Here is a 10,096-nt window from a genome sequence, read left to right on the forward strand (position 1 = left end):
GTGAGAAACACTACTGAATTTGATCTCGCCTGGATGTACATGAAGTTCGCATCGACAATGATGAAAAAATCACATTTTTATGCATTTCACATTGTTTTCTGCATGTAAAACTATAATTATTCTCTATGAATGTATTTTTTGTTCAGATCTTTAGGTGTCCGGAACGGGTTAATTGTAAGTTACATTATTTCCTATAGGAAAAATTTGCCTCGGTTTTCGTCAAACCAAGGTACCACTGTATCTTGATGTTATGTTACTGTTTCTTCAAACATCAACATAACTATATAGTATTTTAAGTTTTAGCATGGAAAATGTTTGAGCCCTGTAAATTACAAATTTGAATTAAATTTGATGTCCATTTAATTGGATGATGAAAATGATTTGGTCATAGTCATTGTTTATATGTTTCTGTTGAAATCCAAGCAAATCAAAAGGTCAAACAGCCACTTGGAACAAATTTGTTCATCTTTCAAGGATCCACTGTGCTATGATTACTGTGATCATGATTAACAATTAAATGGGAAAAATAATGCGCTTCATCAAACTCATTTAGTGAGCCATGTGTGGTCTTTATTTTAAACAACTACTTAGGTTACCAAATGTGGTTCCTTGGTAGATAAAGTGCTCAAATGTGTGATGACCATGTCATCGCTGATAATGCTTTGTAGGGGGGCACTGCAAGCACAGATACACATCTTGATTTAGCCAAGTTGTCCATTTCACAGCAACCTGACAAATTTCTCCAGCTAGTGTGACAGCCCAATTAGGGCCCTGAAGACTGAAGGGAGATCTGAAGTTGGCGCTGACAGACGCAGAGGTGCGGGGGGTGGTGGTCTGTGGGGTAAAAGGGGTTGCTTGGCGCTGTCTGATTCTTTGTCACACTGGGGCTCCTTTTGCTGTACTGCTGTATTGTTAAGACAGGCCTTGTCAACATCTCCTGCCATATTCTTTACAGCAAAAACACGTCTTTTTCCTCCAGTGCTGTCTAAATATGGATGGATGTGTTTTCATAGATCAGCTGCTGCTGCCTGGAGCAAGTGGTGGTCTCAAAGCTGAGGAAGTACCTCTTGGCTCTTGCCTATAATGGATACTCTCATGTCAACTTTATTGGCCTGACAGACATTGAAAACCATTTTTGTATATGTAGAATTGAAATAAGTTAAAATTTACTGAGCTCCCAGCTACATGAGTAACACCTCCCAATAGGGTCAATTACTTGACTTGCCAGCGTCCTAAAAATAAGTGGAAATTAGTTTTGACTGCCACTTTTGGGACCATAATCTGGTTCAGTGAATTCTCGAAGAGCAGCATTTACATTACTGCGACTGCATCAAAAATATTATTTTTGTTTCATTCATCTGCTCCTTTTCATCACACTTACATCAGCACCATTACTCAATGGTTTCAAACTCAAAGAACTAAATGTGTGCCTCGTTCCAAAACAGTTAATTACTTTTCTGAGCCCAAATACTCAACATATTGGACCTTTATGCATTAGTATCAATGATGTGGCAATGATGTTACAATATCACCTCACAGGAGCAATCAGATTGCTCAGATTTCAGCTTCCAGCCTCAAGGGGGTATATTTGATATGTAGGTCCTGCTATTAAATGGTGTGATGTATTGGCCAGCATTTTAGTTCTCAATTTATTTATTTGGCATTTCGGTTTGGGAACAGTAAGCAACTGCAATTTCTAGCAGGACCCGCTTTTAGGGTGTTTTTAAAGACAAATGGTTCTTGAACAAAACAGCAACATTTGGTTCCCCAGTTTCAGACAAGGGGAGTTATTATACCACATCTTAACTAAAAGAGTATGCCGTTGTCAGGATGGAGCAGCAGGTACACAGAAGAGAGGCCAGCTGTTTCACGCCGACAAAGACATTTTTGTGAAGCAAGGATCCCATTGAAGAAAGGACAAGGGAGGTGAGCAATTACAGTGTGATGTGCTAATCTGAGCAACTGGCATCGTCTCAAGGTCATCCTCTGAACACAGCGCCTGTGTCACTTTACATGCACTGGTTGACCACTTTTCTTTGGCACCTTTTTCCATTTGCTCAATTACTTTCACACCCCTCCCTGTCTCCTTGTTCTCACATAAACACAAATTCAACTGTTGTGAGGTGGTCACTTGTGAGTGAGGATGAAATATGTAGGTTAAGCCACCCCTTTAGTGATCGCTTGTGTTACTGCTTCATACCACAGTTGTGTTCACACAATTTGTTTATTGTTATGGTTGCCGTTTTCGGGGGTATACCGCACTGCCGCATACTAGAGGTCTCAATAATATGTTCATCTCAGCTTGCCAAATAATATAACCAAAAAAAGAGCAATAAACACCTCTCTGTATGACGCAGTGCAGTTCTACACTGCAGTCATACGCATTGTTAAAATTACTGGCTAAATTAAAGGGGACAAATTCAGTTCCAAGCAAGTAACTGGGAATAAAATGAGCAACACAAAGTTGGTGAATTCACTTTTTGGTTTCGGATGGATGATAGGCTACTAAACTGTATGTTACAGCCGTAGTGTAATATTTGTGCTCCTGATGTCAGCAAAGAAAATGCAGTTGAAAAGGCCGTGCTTCAGAAGATGGACAAGAGGCCGATTTAGTTTTCCACACAGACAACACACACACACATACATTATCCTCTCTTCATATCAGACCTGACAGAATAAGACAACATCTGTTCCCTCAGCAGGATGCAATTCTACGCCTGAAAAGCTTCACCTGTGGGTTTGCCATTTAGACACTCAGCCATTATTGCTAACTAAATATGAAGCCTATCTATATGTGCATCCAAAATAAACCTCAAGCAGTTGCATAAAAATTGCCTCACTTCATTTATATTCCTAAATCACACTAATGAAAATTACATTGTTTCACTCAGTTGGGGCAAATAAAAATGGAATGTTTCAGTCGTTTAATTAAACTCAACATGTAGTTTCAGGAACTGTGTTGTAAATGTTCTGTTCATAACCTTGGCTTCCATCTGTTTATGAAGTGGATTATACATTGGTTATGCAACATGTGGTTCCTCTGAATTATCAGTGAATAAAAAGTTGTGTTCTTTTTTGGCTTTGTGAAATCAAATATTTCACAAAGCATCTTTTTCTTGCTTCCATTCAACATCAAGCTTTGACTTGGTGAGCTTTTTAATATGCACACAACTGAACTTTTTTAAGTTACGCTAACAGACAACAGACAACCATGTTTTTAGCATGATCAGCATTCACACTAAGCTGTAAAAAAACCCACAGGACACAATTTGCACGCATGCCTGTCCCACACGTGCGCATACCAACTGCTTGTCTAGCTATCTGTCGTATACAAAACATTTTAATAACCTATACAATAAATGTACTCTTCAGTAGAGACGCATCGCCAAGGTCACTATATTGAGTCACACGCACACACAGCCATGTGCTCTGAATCTGAAAGTCATCAGACATATGTCGAAAGTGTAGAAAAAAACAATAATGTTGCTGTTTTCAAAGACTTCCACTTAAATGTTGCTGTTTTACTCACAAAAACACTGTTATTGTACAAAAACAGCACCAAAAAAACATAGAAAGCGGTTTTGTGGAAATAGCCCCTAACTAAAAAGGCCATCAGAATAAGGAATGGGCATTTGACTATGTTTCCTTTGATGATTATGGGGAACATTTACAATTGATTAATCCCTTTTTTTGAACTACTGTTTCCATGCCAGTGTATTGACTAGAATAAAGCTGGCTGGAGGAGCTGTGCCATAGCAGAGGCCTGTGTGGATGTAGCCAAACTTCTCATTGCTGATGCCATGTTGTTCTGTCCGCAAACTATAGTGGAACCTCTTTGTCAAAAGTTATTGCAAAAAATATGTCTCGGTTATTGTACGGCCAAACTCGTCCGTGGAATCGAGTGCCCAAATAAAGCATTCACACGTTGGTGACTCAGTGTTTGTGAAGAATGGATAGTGCGGTAGTTTTTTTAGAGTTGGGACATTACATACAGATTCCAGCCAGGGAACCCTTTCATCATCTTTACAACGGCTACATTTACACTGTAGGTCAATTTCAATTTTTTTGCTCATATGTGATCTCTATCAGAATTTTCCAAGTCAGTGTGAATAGCACAATTCAGATTTTTTCAAATGTGAGTCAGGCCTCATTTGTATGTAAATAAAAATCCGATATGGATCCTACTGCAGTCTGAATTGTTTGGTCGCATATATCCCACCTATACGTCATCGAAAGGTGTGTTTTGTGGTGCAAGACTTGGATAAAGGTACTCACAGATACTCACAGTACTCACAGAAAAAGTTCTTCCTGTCATCCGAAAATTATTTTTTAAAAGTGTCAGTGAAGCGGCTCATGTCACCCACCACTCCTGGGCCCGACATCCATCCACACACTCCTCGGAACAGACGTTGCAGCAAGTTCTCCATGGCCAAAATTCTTGCCCTTTTCCTTCTTAATCCCCAAAGTGGGGTACACCTACCCCGAGGGGTACGCCAATTGTCATCGGGGTACGTGAAGAAAAATGAAAAAGAATTAGCCCCTAACACTCACAAACAGGAGCAGGGGGGGGGGGGTACATGGCTTCAACTCAAATATCTGAAGTTGTACGCGACTGTGAAAAGTTCGGGAAACACTGTCCTATGCAGAAAAGGTTGACTCTCATTGCACAGAATCCTTGAAAATGCTGGAACGCGCCAAGGAGAGCACAAACCGGGGCAATGTGGCAAACACACAGCAATCGGTGTGATGTCATGTTTTGTGCATGCGTGTCACTTCCCAGATGCATCACGTGCACATTTACAAGTCACATTTTTTTAGCAATGGGAGCGACCACATAAAAGATAGGATTTTAACAAAAAATCCAAATTGGGCATCATACCCTGCAGTGTGAAAGTAGCCTGTGTGTGTGGGTGGTTTATTTGTTCATAGAATGCCCACCAAATGATGAACAACTGTGTCTGTCTCCTTCCTTGTTCTAATAAACACAGTGCTCCGTATCCTAATGAGGCGTTCAAGAGCAATGTATATGTGTTAGTGTTAGGTGAATGTGTTTTTTGCCAGAACTTTAATAAAGAAGCTGAGAAACACTGCTGAATACAAGAAAGAACTCATAGCAAAGTACAAAGGTAGCGTCTGTTAGAATAGGATTGTAACGTAAAGGTAGGAACCTTTAACACAGATTGCAGAGGGCACGGAAAAAGGGAGACACATTACAGAAAGTGAGCCAGGCCAGTGTGTCTAATGATGATTTTACCTGCTGCTAAAGTTTACAACAAAGTTCAAGTGAGCAAGTATACCAGCCACACTTCAATGTTATGTTTGTAACAGAGTAGAGCAGGGGTCTTATATCTTAATATCAAATGTAATGAAACCCTGCACATCATCCTACAACCAGTGCTTCTCAGTTAGTAGGGTGGGCCCACTATTAGAGGCAGGGAGGACTTTTAATATTAGTGCAGAGCTGCCAACATGTCTGAATTTGTCGTACCCAGCATGACTTTTGAATATATGCTTGCGTGCATCACTGCTCTCCATTTTGTTGCATTTTGCTGGTTCTGTTTCGAGTTCAGTCAGTGCAGTACAGATAAATAAGTACATGTTATCAGTTTGTCAATCGTATTTCAAATCGGGGGGGGGGGGGGGGGGTGAAAATATTTCCGTCCCCCAGTGGGGGCATGACAGAAAATAATTGAGAACCACTGCCCCACAACAGACTTCTTTTGGCACCTCAATTGCATTTAAAAGAAAACAGGTCCAAATTTCACATAAAAAATTAAAAGTTTGACTGTACAAACAATGAATGAACACAAGAAGCTTATTTTTAAGTTAAATAAAATCACACTGGGTTCTCTGAAAAAATATAAAATAATAACCATTTAATAAGTGTCTCACAAAAAAGCTGCAAAAGTACATTCTCTTAGCCCATGTGGCTCTTCTGTACCCTCCCCTCCTCCCGCCACTCATCTCCGTGTTCACCAACAAGCCTTCAGTAAAGGTAAAAGGGATGTTACATTTTTCATTTATCTATTTCGTTCATCATTTATATTTTATATTTATTTTTATCTTTTGCTTTATTTTATGGATGTAAACCAATAATTATTCTCAAACACGAAAATGTGTATGAATATATTTATTTATTTAAGAGATACATTGGATTTACATTTTCGGTTTTGTCTGACCTTTTGGAACAAATTTATGACAAAAACTGAGGTTCCACTGTGATTCACATTAACAGCACTTATGCTGGTTTCAGCCAAGTAGTGCACTCCATTTTGCCTCAATTGCTTCAAGACACACATATTTTGAATCCCGGTATAAGGACATACACGTTCAATATTTTCTTCTTTGATTTTTGATTATTAAAGAAACATACCCGCATTCAACAGCATTCTATGTATCATACCTGACACATACAGTACAGTCATTGTCTCACCAGACACTTAGTATTTCCTTAGCACCTGTCTATGTAGTGATTATCTAGATGTGTCTTCTTGAAAAAAGGTCTAGTGTTGAGAATAATCCTCCCATAAGCTGAAAATCTGTCTGAGATGTGCATGAAGCAAGGTTGACCCTCTCCTTGGACCTGTGCAGAGATAACTGTGTTTGAAAGATTACACTCCTTCTAAAGATCTAATTTTCTGTCAAGGAAAACAAGTTACAGTAAAATGCTTAATTCAGCTGACTAATGTGCTATTCTACTTCTTGCACAGCTGACATTATCAAGAGCCTGAGAGGTTCCACACGTCACTGCCTGTTACAGCGGAGTATTTAATGCCAGGCTATTTCTGTAGGAGCTCTAATGAGGATCTTGACATGCTTTCTTGATGGTGATATAACAGGAGCTAGTACACTGTCCAGCAGACACACAACTCACACAACATCTCTTTTCTGTCTCTGTAATGTCAACCATAAGAAACCACGTCCTGTCAGTTCCTGTGGCCATCTTCAAAGCCTGCGGCCACTGGATATGAGCCACAGCATGTCCCCGAGAGGTCGCCAAGAGGATGAAAAGATAAGCTCTGGAGGAATTCAAAGCCTTCACAATATGCTGCCAGCCACTTTGTCCCTATATAAGACTTCAGGTCTGCGAGGAGTGCGTTTCGGCTTCTCCTCTGCAGGAGAAGCCAAGCTTACACTCCCCTCGAATTTAACACCAAATGTGCCGTGTAATTGTTGAGGCTGAGGCTCCATTTTTTTGCTGTGATAGCGGAGAGAGATGCTCCTGGTGGCACAAAATTCTGTGACTCTGACCGTGATTATTCACAGCAGCAGTGAGAACAGCACGCTCTCATTCTTGAGCGCACAAATATGAATTGCATTAGTTGGCATAGTTCTCTGACGCTTGTTCACCTCTGCCTCGGGGAGAACAGAGCCAGCAGGGCGACATAGCCCCTGCAAGCAGTACAAATCTTGTGATTTTATTTTTTCTAATGAGTGCCCACACATTTGTGCACCTCCATAATACTATACCGGGATTCAAAGTTCCATTAGCAGGATGTTACAGCACAGAGCAACAGGGAGGGGAAGCTATAATTTCTGTTTAACAGTGACACTCCTGCTATTGATCAATTCTGCTCAGCCTGGATGCTGAAGTGATGAACTGAGCTCTGTCTGCGCTGGTATAACTAGGGCTCTAACGTGCTCTATGCTTCTTATTTACTGGCATAGTACTGGAAGAGCAGCAGAATGACCAATTAGTTGCCATTTATCAAGTCATTTTGTGACCTAAGCAATCTTTTTTTTGTAACCACTGTAACCATTTTTCTTGCATTTCGCAAATAGCGCTGAGCACATAGTTCGATACGGTGATCTACAGTGTACTGAGGCCATCACAAACAATGAAGGGGAAGGTGGATGCATTCTGCTGAATGCGCAGATGTTCACGCATTAAAATCATTAACAGAATTCTGTGTGGTGTCAATATTTTGAAGCACACAAATGAACAGTGGGCAGATAGATACATACAGCCAATGAAGAAAATCTGCAAAATGGAAAAGTTTATATCTGGTCATTTTAAATTAAATTAAATTAAGGTAGAACACACTCCCTGGACACTTCATACTAATCTGTATCAAAAAGTCTGCCTTTATGAAGATAATAAGGCTCGTTTTTGCATGACACTGTCAGAGATGTGTTAATTTAACATGATGTGTTTGCAGTGGTGTATAACTATATGATACTAGGAGCTCTTTGTAATGTTTAATCACATTCTGTACTGCACTGACAATAGTAATACCTCTCAGTATTACTGACTCAATTGTGCAGGCGTACATAATGCGGTGCATGGCCACTAAGGAGTATACAGTAAACGGGCAAACAACATAAATATTTAATATAATAACTAATCTGCTAAACTAAACAAATACATGGAAGAGAGAGAGAATTAGGTTTATTTTGGGTTGTATTCTGCATCTGAATTGCCACCCTAGTTAAAAATTAGAAGGAAGGCTCAAATGAAAGTCAGCTCCTTCACACTTGAGAGTAAATGATTGTTGACTCTCTGGAGCGTCATCCAAGCACTTGCATGCATTTTTCCTCAGCATAGGGACACATCATGGCATGTATTATATGTCAGTGGAAATACAAGAGGCAAACAAAAGTTATCGTGCAATTTCACCATGTAAGCGACAAGCAGACCTCAAAAGTTCACCCAGCTATTCTTTTATTCCTGGAGTGCTACTAAAATAGACAAAGCTGGCTGAAGGACCTGGTCATGCTTTCCTTTAACAAGTGGCAGCACATAAAAAAAACCTCCAGAGTGAAATATGGAGAGCTGCTGCCTGCTGCTTGAGTTTGATGTTTACCAGCGGTGCTCTGAAGCACTTTTGGAACGCAAGAAAAAGTGCACACTATACGTCATTAACATTCACATGAATTGAGATTAGAAAGCTCTTACCTCAGTCAGGAAAGGGCTTCAGAAGCAGGCATGTCGTGGCACTCTCATCGCTGTGGATGTTTTATCTCCACGACATCTGTGGGAACTCAACATGTTCTCTCGGAAGCAGTTCGCATTGTCTTTAGTTTCCCTGTTCAGTCCTATCAGCTCCAACACTGTCTGACTGCTCTTCAATAATCTACAGCGCCGCAGATGTGCCGCTACACGCCGCTTCCAGCTCCCTGTGAGCACAACACTAACTCTTGTGGCCCCTGCAGGCTCACCCGTCCGCTCCAGGCAGCCCACCCTCCTTGTTCCCCCGCCCCTGGCATCTGTTCCACCGCGGCGTGGATGTGACACGGGCTGCGGGATGAGCTTATGGCCTCAGTCGGCCGTCCGAGGTGAAGGACGGCTCTCTACGCTGCGGAGAGGCAGCGCCGCACAGTGCACTCCAACGCGGACCAACAGCACTGCCTGCTGCACTTAAAGAGACACAACACAATACACAACAGTACAGAGGGGCGCAGTGGACGCGCTGTTACTCCCGGACCCTGCTTTCTGGGACACGCAGCACACGTTTGGTGCCCCCCCCGCAAAAAGTCTATTTATCAGCACTGTGGACATTTTTAAACAAAAAGTAAGTGCATTTACTCAAAATAAATAACACTCAAGAGAGCAGACTTCAGCCAAGGCAGAACAGCGGTATAGCCTCCTAGCTTAGCGGCTATTGTAGCGCTTTAGGAAACAAATTTTGTAAACTTGTATTGTTAAAGCACATTCCAAAAACGTTTTCATTGTGGTCCTTAAAACAATCCTGTAGGTGGCAGGATTACTGTGACAAAATGGTAGACATACTACTCTCTATGACAAAATACTCAGAGAATTAGGTAAATAGCCACTGCCTAAACCTGCACACAACAAAACCAGGAAGCCCCAAATTGCTGGATTGCAACCACGAGACATAGAGGCAGTTCGCAGCACTTCCAGTTTTCAAATTGGGGGCAAACATTTCTATATGAACACGTTCAGTTACCACCGTCTGCGCAGATGTTGGACTTTAAGGGTATGTTCACACTGCAGGTCAATTCATATGTGACCTGTATCTGTGTGAACATCACAATTCTGATTTGTATGTAGATACAGTATATACAAGGACGTTAGACAGGCAGTTGTTAAGCCTGATGGCACTTGACAGGTTGGTGTGCATGGCCCAAAATAAGG

The 10,096-nt window shown here is 41.1% G+C and overlaps 1 protein-coding gene across 1 annotated transcript in view; it reads right to left on the bottom strand.

Annotated features, from left to right (window-relative positions):
- The window catches only part of wscd2 (WSC domain containing 2), a 72,974-nt gene extending 63,619 nt beyond the window's left edge, over window positions 1-9,355 (bottom strand). The window contains exon 1 of the mRNA XM_054772902.1: window positions 8,897-9,355. The gene's annotated coding sequence lies outside the window, so the exon portion shown is untranslated. The remainder of the gene's footprint in view (window positions 1-8,896) is intronic.
- Between the last annotated feature and the right edge of the window lie 741 nt (window positions 9,356-10,096).

This window comes from Dunckerocampus dactyliophorus, chromosome 4, assembly GCF_027744805.1.
Source record: "Dunckerocampus dactyliophorus isolate RoL2022-P2 chromosome 4, RoL_Ddac_1.1, whole genome shotgun sequence".
Taxonomy (NCBI): domain Eukaryota; kingdom Metazoa; phylum Chordata; class Actinopteri; order Syngnathiformes; family Syngnathidae; genus Dunckerocampus; species Dunckerocampus dactyliophorus.